Below are 16,876 nucleotides of genomic sequence, written 5' to 3' on the forward strand. Positions count from 1 at the left end.
GAGTGTGTATATTCCTAACTAATACTATATTTTTTATTTTTTTTTTAAAAATAATAAAAAAAATAAAAATAAAAAATAAAAAATATAATTATTTTATTGACAATTAAATCACTTGAAAATATTTTTCTTTCTTTTAAATTATAATCACTAAACACACTAAAAAAAGATAAATGTACGAACACCCAAAAAAAGGGTAATGCTATGTAGACAAAAAAACAGCCAGAACTTGCCTTATTTAGCATTAATTAATTATCGCAACAATTAATGAATACTAAATAAGGCAAGTTAGTAAGTTACGATTGTTTTTGGCTGATTTTCTTTGGTTACCAAACATTTCCGATAAAAATGTCCATTTGCTTATTTAGAAATTTTTTGACAAATATGTTAAAATGTTGGTTAAAAAAAATAAACAAAACATCTTTATTACATTAAATTTAATTTGTGAGTAAATTTTTTAACCAATCTAATTATATATCGATTCTTTCTAGTCTGATTATAGTAATATTTAAATTTTTTTCAACCATCATGGATATGATATTATTGACTTCAACAATGATGCAATTGAAAATTAGAAGCTAAATAACATTTACTACTTACTAGTAATGGGAAGAGAATAAATTTATATCAATAAATAGTTTGCAAACCGTTGAATCGGCTGAGAACCGGGAGGTCGGATTGAACCGGGATCCGGCCGGTTCTATTGAAACGTCGTCGTTTTGCGTTCAGGGATAAAATGATTCTTCAAGTTTGAATCCCTCGAGCCATTATTCCCCCTCTCAACTCTCAACTCTCTCATTCCCCAAACGTCCAAAACACAACCCTAGGTCTCCCCCACCGTGGCAAGGAGTGCGCCGCCGTCCGTTGTGTTCAGGGCCACCGTATCTTCGTCCGGTCGTCCGCAGTGCTTCGTCATTCATCAATCGGTGCGTCACTGCATCTTCTTCGAGGTCGCCGTCAGTGGTCTTCGTCTTCCTCGAGCTCGCCGTCAATGGGCGTCGGGGTCGAAGTCTCCAACGGTACAACCCCTCTCCTCATTCACCAAGCGCAGATTCTTCCTCAAGCTCGCCGTCCGCCGTCTGCCTTCATTTCCCTCCGTTGAGCTCCCTCACCCCTGTGCTTTGGAAGGTATTCTTTTTTGCTGTAATTGTTGTTTTAATTGGTTTAGGATTCTTAAGTTGTTATTACTGTGAATCTGTGATTTTTCTTTTTCATTGCTCGTTGATTGTTGATCATGTTTTTGTTGAATCTATTATGTTGTTGTTCTATTGTGTTTAATTCTTTTTTTTACTGTGATTTTCTGTTCTTAAACTTGTTAATTTGTTAAACTGTTATTGTGTATCTATGGTTGTTCTTGGGATTATTGGATTGCTGTGTTTTTTTGTTAAACTGTTAATTTTCTAATTTGTTAAATGATTGTTTTTGTAATCTAAGATTGAGAATGTCTTTGATTTTTGTTGTTGGTTGCTGGTTGATTGGCTCTGCTCACTGGTTGATTAGCTTTGCTCATTGGTTGATAATGAGTTTTAACTGTTACTGACTTGTTCTCGAGTTGATAATGAGTTTTACCACTCCTAATTATATTAATGTATTCAATACACTTGTAACTTGAGTTCTCTAATAAAAGATTTATAGACAAGAGAGAAGTTAGAATCTGAAGCAGCATTCCAAAAGCGTCAACTGGATAACATGGAGGAAATAATGAGTGTACAAGTAGTCGAAGAGAGCACTTCTGGAACCCTAGCATTAGATTTCCTTGCTAGATGTTTCAGTGACTTGCATGAGAGATATGCGGATAGCTACAAGTTGTGTAATTTGTCCTGCATTGCTTGCTCATATGCTCTTCCTTTGTTTATTATTAGTGTGTTCCAAGATTGGGATCCTCTTCGAAATCCATCTTATGGGTTGGAGTTGGGATCTACGTGGAAGACCTTGCTTCAAGGAAAAGAATGTCTTGATATATGGGATATATCATCACCTTATACACAATTGGTTTCGATGTTGCCAGCCGTCAGAATATCTGGAGTGACATGGCAGGCGTGGGGATCCTGAGCTAATGCTACGATTTCTTGATTTGTGGGAGAAGTTGCTTCCTCTTTCAGTCCTCACTGCCATATTGGACAATATAGTCTTGCCAAAATTGTCAGCTGCTGCAGATACTTGGGAACCACATCGAGAGACTATTCCTATCCACACTTGGGTGCATCCATGGCTACCGAGGATAGAGCAAGTTGGAAGGTATTTACCAGGTCATTCGTTTTAAATTGAGTTCTGTTGTTGGTGCCTGGCATCGAAGTGACGCCTCTACATATACCATATTGTCTCCGTGGAAGACTGTCTTTGATGCTGTAAGCTGGGAGCAACTTATGCTTCGATTTATTGTGCCTAAGTTGCAACTTGTCTTGCAAGAGTTTGAAGTCAATCCAGCAAGTTAGAAGCTCGATCAATTTTTTTGGGTAATTAAATGGGCTCCTGTGATTCCAATTCATATCATGGTGGACATGATGGAAAAGTTCTTCTTCACAAAGTGGCTTCAGGTTTTGTATCACTGGTTGTGCTCAAATCCTAACTTGGAAGAAGTTATGAAGTGGTATAATGGATGGAAGGAGCTTATTCCAGAAGAACTATTGGCAAATGAAAGTATCCGATTCCAGATAAACCGTGGTTTAGATATGATGAGTCCTCTGTTGACGGAAGGCTCAACAGAAAGCAGCAACCTATGCTCAACAGCAAGCTGTTGCAGCATTGGGTGGTGCCAACGCAAATGGTGTGCATGATTTGAGCTTGAAAGAAGTCATTGAGGCTCATGCCCAGCATCATGGTTTGTTGTTCAAGATTAAGCCTGGTAGAATGCACAACGGTCACCAAATATATGGGTTTAGTAATGTCAGCATAATAATAGACTCGCTACATCAGAAGGTATATGCTCAACATGAGGAAACATGGTCCTTGGAATCTCTCCAAGGATTGCTAGAGTTGCATAATAAATCCCTTGGTAAAAGACACTGATTTCTGTATTGTAGTGTAATTAAAACACAAAATATTAAAACTCAAAGGGAGCCGTTGAATTACCAGCCCTACAGGAATCTTTTCTATTTACAGGTCTTTAATGCATGCATCTGAGAAGTCCAGTCAGGCAGAAAGGAAGAAAGAACAATCATAACTTCAACGAGAGGAGTTTTAATATTTTGGATTTTACTAAATAAATATAGTAATTATTTTAAATGTTTTAATTTTTTAGATTTCACTAAATAAATATAGTAGTTATTTAAAAAAAATTATATTAAAATATTAAAATTCAACAAGTGATCCTATAAATTAGTTTTTCAATTATTGTGTTTTATCGTATAAATTAGCAAGATACCCGCGCGATGTGCAGACAACACATACGCAAGTTAGAATGACGTGAATATAAAGAATTGTTGGTTATTTTATCTAGTGTAAAAAAGAAACGACCATTTTTATTATTTTTAAAGTATTTGTAAAATTTAAAGTAAATTGTAATCATTTCAATTAAAAAGAAGGAAGACATGAAGAATATTAGACTATTCTAGTGTTGTTTGTAGATGCAGTGATAATATGAATAATACCATTATGATTTCAATTCACTCTAGTATTAGGATTCTTTTTTATACTTAAGTAGGAAAAAGTAACATGAATAATACCATTATGATTTCAATTCACTCTAGTATTAGGATTCTTTTTTATACTTAAGTAGGAAAAAGTAACGCAAATTTGATTTCTAGTAAGAATATAATTTTCATGATTCAATTTAAATCAAATCACACAAAAAGTGGTCTAATTTTCAATTGTATTATCATGAGTTATGATATTACCAAAATTATCCTCACTAAAGAGTTAGTGGTAATAGTTAAAGGACAAAATAATTATTTTAAACACACTCTACATGTTCTATTTCAATTATATTCTTTTGGTTCCTAATCAAAGAATTCTCTCCGTAATTAATTTAATTCTCTCAAACATTTTATTAAACTCTAACTTGTTAAAAACCTCCAAATACTCTCAAAATTAACTCCATTATTTCAACATTGTTGTTTAACATACTCTTTCTTGTAGTCACTTGGTAAGTTGGAAACAAAAGAACATCATTTATGGAATATAAAATTATACACAAACTGTTGGGAATAAGTAGTATGACCACAATCCAATCAATCACGTGTCAAATAATTTGTTATTGTTATTATATTAAAATGTTAATATAATAACGTCCTTGATTAAATTTAGAGATTTATTATTGTGATAGTGATCACAATATTGAGAGATAAATCCTTTATAATTTAATCTAAATTGTTCTTGGTCATAGGATTATTAAAAAGGACATTAATAATCCGGAAAGATCAATATATATATATAATGGTCTTCATTGGATGAAGATTAATAGATCTCATTTATTAAATTATATATATATATGGTGCATATAGAGATATGACCATTGAACTGACTCACTTTGAGAATTCCTAATGGTTATAATTACCACATATTTGTCAATAGGATATTCTCAAGATGAACATGGTGATAGAGTTTCCTTTGACCTGCGACTATCATAGTAATTAACAATGTATTTATTATACTTTGATTCCGGACACCTAATACTCTAGGGTGCTAGTTGAATGGATATTGGGTATGATTTAAATACTTGTAGAATTAATGATTAGTCAATAAGGAATTCGTCAACTCTCGGTAAAGAGTTTGAGCTCTATGATTATTATGATTGAGATGAATAAAACCTTGGTTAAGGGGATTGAATGAACGAAGAAATGAGTTTCTTAGGTCATTCACAGTTCATTATAATAATGGTAACAAGTTAAAGTTTGACAATTAAACCATACTCTAAGGGTTAACCAAGAGCTGGAAAGATGGAAGGAATTACTTTGTTCTTCTGAGGTTCTTAGTAAAAATATATTACTTCATACTATCGGGTCGTTGAAGAGTGTTGCTAGACACCAACCTTGATTAGTAAATTTAGTATGACTAATATTTACTACCCGCTTAGTATTGAACCTATGGGGTCACACACTAACGAGTGTTCTAATCTTTCATGTAGAATTATTTAATTATTATTTTGATTTGATCAAATAAATAATTATATTAATTTAAATGGAATATTATTATATTCTTTGCTAGCACCAAGAATATAATAATAGTATGATAATTGAGAATATTAAATGAGATTTGAGAATAATTAATTATTCTATTTCTAAATTTGGATGAGATCCTAATTGATTCTGTTTTCAAATTGAGTTATGATATGACTCATAAATTTGAAGGATTCAGATTTATAATTTCAAGATATGATTTAAATTTGAATTGAGATTCAAATTTAAAATCAGTAACAAATCTCATACTATATATATGTATGCTAAGAGTAGAAGATGAGAATAAAACGAGAATAACAAGAGTTTTATTCCTTTACCTCTATACACATAAATGTTTGTGAGCCTAATTCTTGGAGAAGAATTTTATGGTGTGCAAAGAGTTGCAAGAGGTTTCTCAATTTAGATCAGATGTCCATTGGTCAAGGAGTTGACAACAAAGGTTGGTCTCGGTGTGGATACGCATAGCGCCTTCGTACCATCGAAGGAGAAAGTGATTTTTACTAAAGCGTCTAAAGGTATTTAGATCTGATCTATATATTATATTATTGGAATAAAGTTTAAGTACAAAATAGATCTTTAAGAATTACTTTCTTTTCTTCCGCTGCGTGTTATGAACACATGGTAATCCTTCAGTGGTATCAGAGCTTTGGCTTTTTTGTGTTTAAATTTTTATTCCCATTTTCTTAAATTTGTGAATTAATAAGATTAATTCAAATTTTTTTTAAGCATGTGATGTAGTTATTTTCATTGAGATGATTTTTTAATAAATTAATAGTTAATTTATTTGAAGTTTGATTATTTAATTATGATTAAATTATCATCCTTTTAATATAATAGTTATATTTATAATTAAATATTTTGTTTGATTTTATTTATTGATTAAATTTTATTGTGATTTTGATCACAATAAAAGGAATAAGATGCAAAATATTTTTTGTTTGTTTCTCATATATATAAGTGTATATATAAAGGTCAAATTTGATTTGATAACTTTTTAAGGCTAAATGTTAGTACATGAACAATCAAATTTTGATTTGATTATGTGTTTTGAACACTATAATTTTAGAAATTAGTTTTTCTAATATTCTTGATTATAAAGAGCGCCCTGACAACCAGGAGTTTTATTTTCAAGATACTAATCAGTATAAATATTTGATGTATTAAGGATTTAATTTTATATTTACCTAGACAACCTAGGAGTATAAAATTTAATCCACGAATACTGGTATAAATTATCTAACAATTGAGATAAATCCTAAAAGTTAGGAGTTTGCCAAAAAAATAAATTTATCTCTTGTTTACAAGGAACAACCTGACAACCAGGAGACTTGTACTCTAAGATAGAATTTATTTATGCATATGATGATGTATAAGGAGAATTAATTTTATACTTGAATCTAGACAACCTAGGGGTATAAAATATAATTCAGTTAAATAATTGTCTGACAACCAGATAATTATTTAGGATTATAATTGTATGTGATATAATTTAATCATATTTATTTGGAATAGGTATGAGTAACAACTTGACAACCAAGGTACTCATTCACGATTCTAAATCATTTTGTCAGAAATACAGATTTCTTATTTACTTTCATATTTTAAAATTTTTAAATATGTCCATCTTTCGTATGACATACTTTGAAAGTAATAAATTGACTATACATTGAGAATTGTTCTTATGTATGAAAAGGTTATCATGGACATGATAATCCTATTGAAATAATATTGTCTAATAAATTTGGTTATGGAATAGTTAGAAGTTGTGAAGAATTTGGAATATTACTTTACTGCAATATGGGTTGTTTTGACAACCATGAGTTCCAATTTCAAAGACAACTTACTATTTATTATTAAACATCTTGAGAAGATGTATGATGTCCAAAGCAAGATAGTATGATTATCAAAGATTTTATTTGAACTGGTGGGAGTATTGGACAATATATTTTGAATTAAACAACTTTAGAAGTTGGAATGCCATTAGACAAATGGCTTTAGCGAGAATTGTTTTTGCAACCATTTTTGGATATTTATTTTGTTATAAACAAAAATTTCCTTAATATGATTAAGGTTTGTGATCTTTTTAGAAAAATTCAACATGAATATTGAGGATGCGAATCAAAATTGTTCTTAAGGGTTGGTTTGACCAATAATAAAAATATTGAGTATTTTTATTATAAGAGTTTAAAGTAAAATCTCTAATATCTAATTAATATTCTATTGAATAGAGAATGAGATTCTCTTTATGCATAAATACTAGTACTCTATGTACTCTATCATGTTTAAAAAACATGAAATTTGATTTAGTTGAATATCACTATTTGTTAAATATTTAGACTACGTTTTAGAAATATTGTTAAATTAACAAATTTTTCACCAAATCAATTTTTTATCCATATGAGATATGGAAAAGGCATAAGCTGAAACTCAAGAACATTAGAGTTTGGAGATGTCTTACATGTGTTAAGAGATTGCACAACAATAGAATTGACACTAGGTCCGATAAATGAGATTTATTGGTTACCCTGAAGAAATAATGAGATTATTTTTATCACTCTTCTTATGACAAAGTGTCTGTGATAAGAGGTTAAACTCCTTTTTTAGAAAAGGGATTCCATCTTAAAGAAAGAGTGGAAGTACAAATACTTTTATTAGAATTGTATACCACTCAATAGAGGATATAATTTCTCTTGAAAGTATAAAATGTTTGATCGTCAAACTAACTTTTTTGAAAAAGTAGCCTATTTGTATAATGATACAATTCTATAAAGATAGATCTAATAATTACTTAGATTTTTTATAATCATGTTCAATAAGGATCGTTCTTAAAATAAAATTATGCACTATTGTAGTGAGAGATTTCATGTTTTGAAAAAACGTGATATTTATTATGCACTAGGCATATTTTACAAAAGGTCAAGCAAACATGCTAAAGAGCAAAGGTATTTAAGGTCAAAAGAGTTTTTATAAACACAAATGTGCATTAAAAAATTGTACACATGATTGATTGGCTCTAGTGCAAGTGGGAGATTATTGTGATAATAGTTTGCCTAAGATCCAATCTATCATGATTAGCTCTCGTGCAAGTGGGAGATTGTTGGGAATAAGTAGTATGACCACAATCCATCAATCACGTGTCAAATAATTTGTTATTGTTATTATATTAAAATGTTAATATAATAACGTCCTTGATTAAATTTAGAGATTTATCATTGTGATAGTGATCACAATATTGAGAGATAAATCTTTTATAATTTAATCTAAATTGTTCTTGGTCATAGGATTATTAAAAAGGACATTAATAATCCGAAAAGATCAATATATATATAATGGTCTTCATTGGATGAAGATTAATAGATCTCATTTATTAAATTATATATATAGATGGTGCATATAGAGATATGACCATTGAACTGACTCACTTTGAGAATTCCTAATGGTTATAATTACCACATATTTGTCAATAGGATATTCTCAAGATGAACATGGTGATAGAGTTTCCTTTGACCTGCGACTATCATAGTAATTAACAATGTATTTATTATACTTTGATTCCGGACACTTAATACTCTAGGGTGCTAGTTGAATGGATATTGGGTATGATTTAAATACTTGTAGAATTAATGATTAGTCAATAAGGAATTCGTCAACTCTCGGTAAAGAGTTTGAGCTCTATGATTATAATGATTGAGATGAATAAAACCTTGGCTAAGGGATTGAATGAATGAAGAAATGAGTTTCTTAGGTCATTCACAGTTCATTATAATAATGGTAACAAGTTAGAGTTTGACAATTAAACCATACTCTAAGGGTTAACCAAGAGCTGGAAAGATGGAAGGAATTACTTTGTTCTTCTGAGGTTCTTAGTAAAAATATATTACTTCATACTATCGGGTCGTTGAGGAGTGTTGCTAGACACCAACCTTGATTAGTAAATTTAGTATGACTAATATTTACTACCCGCTTAGTATTAAACTTATGAGGTCACACACTAACGAGTGTTCTAATCTTTGCTGTAGAATTATTTAATTATTATTTTGAGTTGATCAAATAAATAATTATATTAATTTAAATAGAATATTATTATATTCTTTGCTAGTACCAAGAATATAATAATAGTATAATAATTGAGAATATTAAATGAGATTTGAGAATAATTAGTTATTCTATTTCTAAATTTGGATGAGATCCTAACTGATTCTGTTTTCAAATTGAGTTATGATATGACTCATAAATTTGAAGGATTCAGATTTATAATTTCAAGATATGATTTAAATTTGAATTGAGATTCAAATTTAAAATCAGTAACAAATCTCATACTATATATATGTATGCCAAGAGTAGAAGATGAGAATAAAACGAGAATAACAAGAGTTTTATTCCTTTACCTTTATACACATAAATGTATGTGAGCCTAATTCTTGGAGAAGAATTTTATGGTGTGCAAAGAGTTGCAAGAGGTTTCTCAATTTAGATCAGATGTCCATTGGTCAAGGAGTTGACAACAAAGGTTGGTCTCGGTGTGGATACGCATAGCGCCTTCGTACCATCGAAGAAGAAAATGATTTTTACTAAAGCGTCTAAAGGTATTTAGATTTGATCTATATATTATATTATTGGAATAAAGTTTAAGCACAAAATAGATCTTTAAAGATTACTTTCTTTTCTTCCGCTGTGTGTTATGAACATATGGTAATCCTTCACAAACTAAACAAAAACATCCCTAATGTCATATCTTTCAAGTGATGTATCCATTCTAATTACACCAATGATGGACGCACTAGTTGCTGCGGAGAACTTCTCTATAATCAAGTCATCATCAAGAATAGAGCTTCAGGGTGTATTTCTAAAAATACAAAAATTAAATGTAAGAAGAAGAAACAAAAAAAAAAAGAACAAACTTGCAATATTTACCTAAGACTCATTTGAAGCATCATGTGGACTTTAATCTGCCTGTTTTTTGGCCTCCAATATTCTCTTGATAAAAAAAGTACATATCTTAAGAAGCCATTATATTTATCAACTAAGGATCATCCTCTGCATCTAACAACTAAACCATGAAACCAACAAAAAAATATTTTTTATGGAATTTGTAATTTGCTTTAGCCACTTAAACAATGTTTTCAGAGCCCGTAACTCAAAATCATAACACAGCGAACGTGTAGGGAGCATTTTCATCAAACGTATTGTGCAAGATGAGGTTCATGACCAATTAAGTTTCAACCTGACAAAGCTGGGTCATTAATCACATATTAGTCATTCGACACTAATAAAAACAACAATAAATAAACAAACTGATATTTGAGAAGTTTCAAAAATGTAAAAAAACTTGAATGCGGCCATGAGAATTGAAAATTACATCAGTTACAATGGCAATTAGCAATGTTCAATTTAGATGGGATGGTACGGACCTTAGGTGAATAACATAATTGAACTATTTTAAGCTCTATATCACCTCACTTACCTTATTATCAATCTAGACATATGATATATGTAAGTAACTTAAAGTAAGATTACAATTCTCTTTTATGTATAAAACAAATATTATAAAAGAATACTTAAAGTAAGATTACAATTCTCTTTTATGTATAAAAACAATTATAAAAGAATAGATGCACCAAAGACAAAACTGCATCAAAATTTTTTTGTTTTGAAATTGTGACAATTCAGTTCTTGCTTAAAATAGAATGAATTGTAAAATAGAAGTTTTGGTTATTAATTACACTTGGAATATGATTGAAGGGGAAAAAAATGTCTTGATATATCTCTCGTATCTTCAGTCAACACACGTTAGAATTTCACAAATGAACTACTATAAGTAAGAAATCAGATGAAATTAGCAACTTTGACGCACACAATCAGAAACAGAAAGAATCATTAGAGGCAGATGTGGCATAATAAACACGAATTTAAAAAAAGAATAATGATTTTTTTAATCGTGTATATGAAATCCAAAATGAAATGAAATAAATACCTGGGTATCATAGCCAAAAAACATGCCACCAATTCAAGCAATCACACTATCAAAGAGACAGAATAATTAAAGTACTTACCTAATGATACATAAATGCAAATTCAATAGATTATGCCTCTTAAATAGAAAATGTATATATCAAATGAAATCTAAAAAATAGCAAAGGTCTTGAAATTACTTCAAGATCAGACTCTTGTATTTCAAAATATTGCATGAATTCTTTTCAGTAAGAACAGAAAATGCAGCAAGAATTTTTGATTTGACAAATGAACCAATTAAAGATGCACCTAGTAGAAAAAAAAAGTTAAAAACAATTAATGCCATCATCTTAACTTCAACTAATGAAAAATAAACAATGAAACAAAATAGTAACCACATTGTGGCATTTCAAGTACTTTGAGTTCATCAATTGTTGCAATAACATCATCAGTTACAAATTATTCTTCCATATTTACTGTTGCTTTTTCTTAATTTAAATGAATTAGATCATTGATAAAAAATTATCAGTATTATCTCTTTTTATCTCGCATTTTTATTCTCTATTTTCACTCATTTTCTGTTATGTATTTTATTGTAAGATAAAAAAAATTAGTATTTTCTAATATTTTTGAATATACAATCATTTTGGATAAAATCCCATTTTAAAAAGATACCTATCTTAAAGAAAATTGTAATACACAGACATGACAACAAACTTTATTGACCCTTTTTTGTCAATTGTCTCTATCTCTGCTAGTATCCTCTACCTCGTCAATATAAAAATGTGCAATGAAGGATATTTAAACTCAAGATATTAAAGGAATATATAATGAATTTGCCATTCATAAGAAGCGCTATAGTTATAGTGCCCAAATTTATTGCCAAATCAAGATATGTTTTGTCTTTGCTGATCTTATCCCAAATTTTAGTGCCATTTGAGAAATAAAAAGTAGAAGTCAACTAAAACCAAAATTAATCTCAAACCAAAAGTTTCAAATAACTTTAAAAATCCAGAGGCTGCAATAGATGCTCACTTTCACCCAATTTACTGTCAACTTTGTACAAAGGTTATCCTCCAACTTGAACTTTTAGAAGCCAAAACACAAATAAATGACCAAATATATAAATAAAGGACAATTATAGATTTGATGAAAGAAATTTATTAGAATGGATGAAGTTAGTTACCATGTTCCTACCTATCTTCCTAAATATAGAGGTTTGAAAGAGTTAACGAATCTCTTGCAATGAACAAAATTAATTAAATAAATAAAGGACCTGAAAACAGAGCATGCACAATATCAATTAAAACAAAGTCACCAAAATAATAGAATTTAAATAAATAAATAAACTTGATGAAACGATGAGAACTTTTTATATGTGATAATGGAATGTATTACAGAGCAATAAAAAGCATATGAAATTCAAGTATGTGAAGGAGTAATTAGCTCAGCCAAACCAATTAGAAATTGAATTGGGATTTGTCAAAACACTATAGGGGTGATTCTAAATAGATACCTATTTGATTCACAATTTTCATTGAAAACATAACTTTATCAAACATGAATGACTTGAAACAAACAAATGAATAATAGGTATGGTAGGAAATAAAAAAAGAATGCACACAATATCAAAATGCTGTGACGTATTGTCTGAAAAATCCTGCAAGTGTTTGAAGAGATGTTCTACACCTTGTTCCTCCTAAGGGAAGATAAAGAAAATGGTCAAGAACAAAAAAAAAAAAAAGAAAGAGAGGCAGAGATATTAATAAAATGATCAAGGTTCAGAAAACCAGACCGGTCATCAAACTGTTTTAGTCACTGGTTCACTGGTTTATTGGTTTAACCGGTCCAACCAGTGGTTCAACCGAAAAAACCGTTTTAGAATAGAATAATAAATAAATTATAAATACACATCCTAAAATATAATTATAGTCTAATATAAATCTTAAAATATCTTCGAAATTTAAAACACTACATAAAATATCATCAACCAAATACATATGATCTTATCAAAATCCAAACTCAAAAGTTAAATAGTAATAAAAGCATATCTAAATATTAAATCCCAACATCATGGTTTATCAATCATCAAAATCCGCAAGAACTTGTTGCAAATCTGCTTCGGTGGGATGATTTTCACCTTCATTCACACCCTGTTGAGCAGAAGAATAAGAGATGCAGCATAAAGACCACTACTACCACCGCCACTTTGATATAAATCAGCATCAATTTCACCTAATAAAATAGACATCTTATCATTATATTATAAGCTAGCAACATTCTAAAAAATAATTAGAAACTAAATATACTATGACTATGTGGTCTCCCACAGAACTTCATTGCCTTTAGCACATAGTTGTCATCATGCAGCTCAAAAGGAGAGAGAGAGAGAGTTATATAGTTATATATGAATTGAAAAGTTGGGACAAGAAAACATCAAAATGAGATACATGCAGTTGAAGCTTTCTTACCTATTGAAATCAAAATGCACAAGCTGCATATCTTCTAATATTTCCACTTCAACAGTTGCATGAGGACGTGTCTACAGTTTAAAAAAAAAGTCAGATGTATGAAATCTACCAAAACTCAATACAAGGGTCACAACACTGTGAGATCTCATATATTTCATATAGTTTCAAAATCAACCGATTGCTACATGTCAATTAGGGAGTTAACAACAACAAAATATAGAATAAGAATGATTATACAGATGAAGATCCAAGGGGAAAAAATGACATGTTCTACTGAACAAAAAACAAGAGACAGTGTGATGCGGGTATACCTGTACCAGAATAAAAGGTAAAGATACACCACTGGGAGGGTTTTCTGAGCTATATAATTGCTCATTTCTTTTTATAAGGTTCTGAATACCTACAAACCTCATTAAACAATACAGGTAGTTAGCACACAGAAACTAAACATAACAAAAATTAAACCATTTGTTCACAAATTGCAAATTGGAATTTAATTGAACAGAGGAAGTTCACAAATTAACAATTTGGAATACAATTGAACAGGAGGAAGTTCACAAATTGAACAACAATTGATCAGATTTCAAATTATTTATTTCTTATACAACTGAACAGAGGAAGTTCACAAATTGAATACAATGGAATAACAACAGTTTTCAGATTATTTATTTCTTATACTAACCAACAATTGAACAGAGGAAGTTCACAGAGGAAATTCACAGAGGAAGTTCACAGAAATTGAACAGAAATCAAAGTTCACAAGGAAGTTCACAGAAATTAAACAGAAATCTAAGTTCACAGAGTATCAACTTCATGTTTCTTATACTAAAGAAGATGAGCAGAGGCGAAGAACAAAGAAGATGAGCAGAGGACGAGTCACTCACCTGGGGTCGATGGAAGGCTTCTGGTGTTGACTGTTGAGTACCGCGCGACGATGAAGACGATGAGATGGTGTTGATGACCGCGCGAAGATGGAAGGCTACTGCCTGCTGGTGTTGAGAAGATGAAGACGATGGAGATGAAGGGCTACTGGGCAGGGAACCAGGCGACGATGGAGGGTTACTGGGGCTGAGGACCAGGCGACGGCGGTGGCGCTGACCACCTGAGACCGCGGCGACGATGGAGGGCGACTGGGCGGCTAGGGTTCAGACTTCAGAGGGCGGCTAGGGTTCACTCACCGTGAGATGAATCAGGAATGAATGGGGGTCGGGAGAAGAAAGGGGGGGTGGGGTGCTCCACGAGTGGGTCGGGTCGGTTTACGATTTTATTTTTTTAAAAATCAAAACGGCGTCGTTTAGCAGAACCAGCCGGTCACTAGTCCGACCCAACCGGCCGATTTTTGGTCGGTTCACCGGTTCTTCAGCGGTTCTTCTGAGTGCGGTTTTTAGAGAAGGATCGGATCATTTGCATTGCCGGTTCACGGTTAAACCGGTCGAACTGGTCGGTCCAATCCAGTTTTCAGAACCTTGAAAATGATACACATTATCTGTTTTTTCAAACTCTTTCAATTTTTCCTGCATAGTTTAAAAAAATACAGGAAATGAATTTAAAAGAAAAATGGATAGCAATAAACTTGGCAATAAATTCTGATAGATAATAGACAATTCAGAATTTGTAAAGAAGTTTGCTTGTAACAAAATTAGATTCCACTTTATTAGTAAGCAAATCAAAATTATAAGAAAGAAAGAAAGAACCTGAAGGAATTTGATGTCATGATCGAGGCGCTTGAGTTATGCAAGAATCCTATGCTTACCCGTGAATTATAGAACCATTACCCACAACACTTTAAGTTACAACTCATTTGAATATGTCTGAAACCCTAAACTGCAAAACAAACAAAAAATGAAAACTTGAAAAAGTCAGCAAAAGAAAAGAACACAAAGTATTGAAACCTGAAGCCCAATAGGGTTAATCCCACTTTGGAATAAATAACTAACAGTAGAAACAGTATGCCTTTGGAGGAGGAAGAAGAAGTATGCAAGGATCTTTTCCTGCTTTCAAGCGCATGACGTGCAGCAGATTCCAACACTTGTCCAATCTCTGTTTATTGCTGCGGTGGCACGTTCTTCCCCATAGTGCTTCCTCCATCTCTGGGTCGCCCTACTTCCCTGGACTTCTAAAATCTCCTTTTCGATTTAGTCTGACTTTTAAGATAAACTTCAAATCTTCAACTACAATATCGACCCTACTGGTTGCTGGGATACCGTCCGCTGCTCTCTTCACCTTGTGCTATAGGCTCTGCTGCTAAAACTTCTTCTTTATCTGGGTTCACTCAGTTCTTTCTCCTTCGACACAAGGCTTTTTCTTGCTGCCACATTTGCAACTTCCAGCACTATTCTGATGAACGGGACTGCGCAGCCGATCTTGGTGACTTGAAACACAATTTTCAGTTGGTGACATGAAGAGAAAAATGAGAAGGAAGAGGATGATCAGAGGATGTGGGGGGTGGCGGGGGTGGTGAGATGAAGAAAAAATTAAGTTTCTTTTCTTTTGTTACTTTTTAATTTTCAGTCACCAAAAATAAAAGGAAAGAGAGCAATTTGATTTTGAGAATGTAATTGTGCGAAAAAAATCTCCGCTTCAGCGCACCGGAAGGAACATTGTTCTTTGCTGCAACGTGTGGTCATCACCATTGATGCTAAATTGGGGGAATACTGTTCTGTGCCTCGTGTATTAAACTGCTTAACTTTTATATTTTAAATAGATACACAATAATAAAAATTATAATTTTAAAAAATTTAAAGTTTAAAATAACTATTATATTTTTTAGTAAAATTTAAAATATTAAATTTTTAAATATATAATTAACAATAATTTGATAAACTCGTTTAAATAAAAAAATTTTACTATAAAAATTATAATTTTAAAATGTAAAATTTTAAAATACAATTGACAAAATAATTTTATAATAATTTAATTATTTTTTTTATGTAAAGAGAATTTTGTTTATTAAGGTCTAAAAATAATATTAAAATTAGTACTATTAAAAAAATTTTAAATTTAATATTATGAACAAAAAATAAAAAAATTTATATAAGAATTAATTTGATTAATTTCTAAAATTTTAGGAATAAGAGTGACTTGTATCTGAATTCTTAGGGACTATTTTTATTATAAAAAACTTTTTTACATGTCAAGTGACATGTGGCGTACTAAGTGTCACTAATTTAACACGCCAACCAATCATCTTGTGACACGTGATACTAATCTATTACATCATCATGTCACGTGGTATTTAACGTGACACATCATTATCTAACTAACGAAAGGACCAATTTAACTTACGTTTTATAGGACTAATATGACTAAAAAGATCTTTTAAAGACTAATTTAAAAAAT

At 31.1% G+C, this 16,876-nt stretch overlaps 1 long non-coding RNA gene and 1 pseudogene across 1 annotated transcript; one reads left to right on the forward strand and one right to left on the reverse strand.

Moving 5' to 3' along the window:
• Positions 1-1,555: 1,555 nt before the first annotated feature.
• LOC112779255 (septin and tuftelin-interacting protein 1 homolog 1-like) lies at positions 1,556-3,115 on the forward strand (annotated as a pseudogene).
• A 9,904-nt stretch (positions 3,116-13,019) lies between these two features.
• On the reverse strand, positions 13,020-14,732 carry LOC112777380 (uncharacterized). The gene is made up of 4 exons (XR_003190399.2): positions 14,422-14,732; positions 13,849-13,937; positions 13,538-13,608; positions 13,020-13,301 (listed from the first exon to the last, which is right to left on the reverse strand). It is a non-coding gene; the product is annotated as an uncharacterized lncRNA (long non-coding RNA).
• Positions 14,733-16,876: the final 2,144 nt, after the last annotated feature.

Source organism: Arachis hypogaea, chromosome 19 (genome assembly GCF_003086295.3).
Source record: "Arachis hypogaea cultivar Tifrunner chromosome 19, arahy.Tifrunner.gnm2.J5K5, whole genome shotgun sequence".
Taxonomy (NCBI): Eukaryota; Viridiplantae; Streptophyta; class Magnoliopsida; order Fabales; family Fabaceae; genus Arachis; species Arachis hypogaea.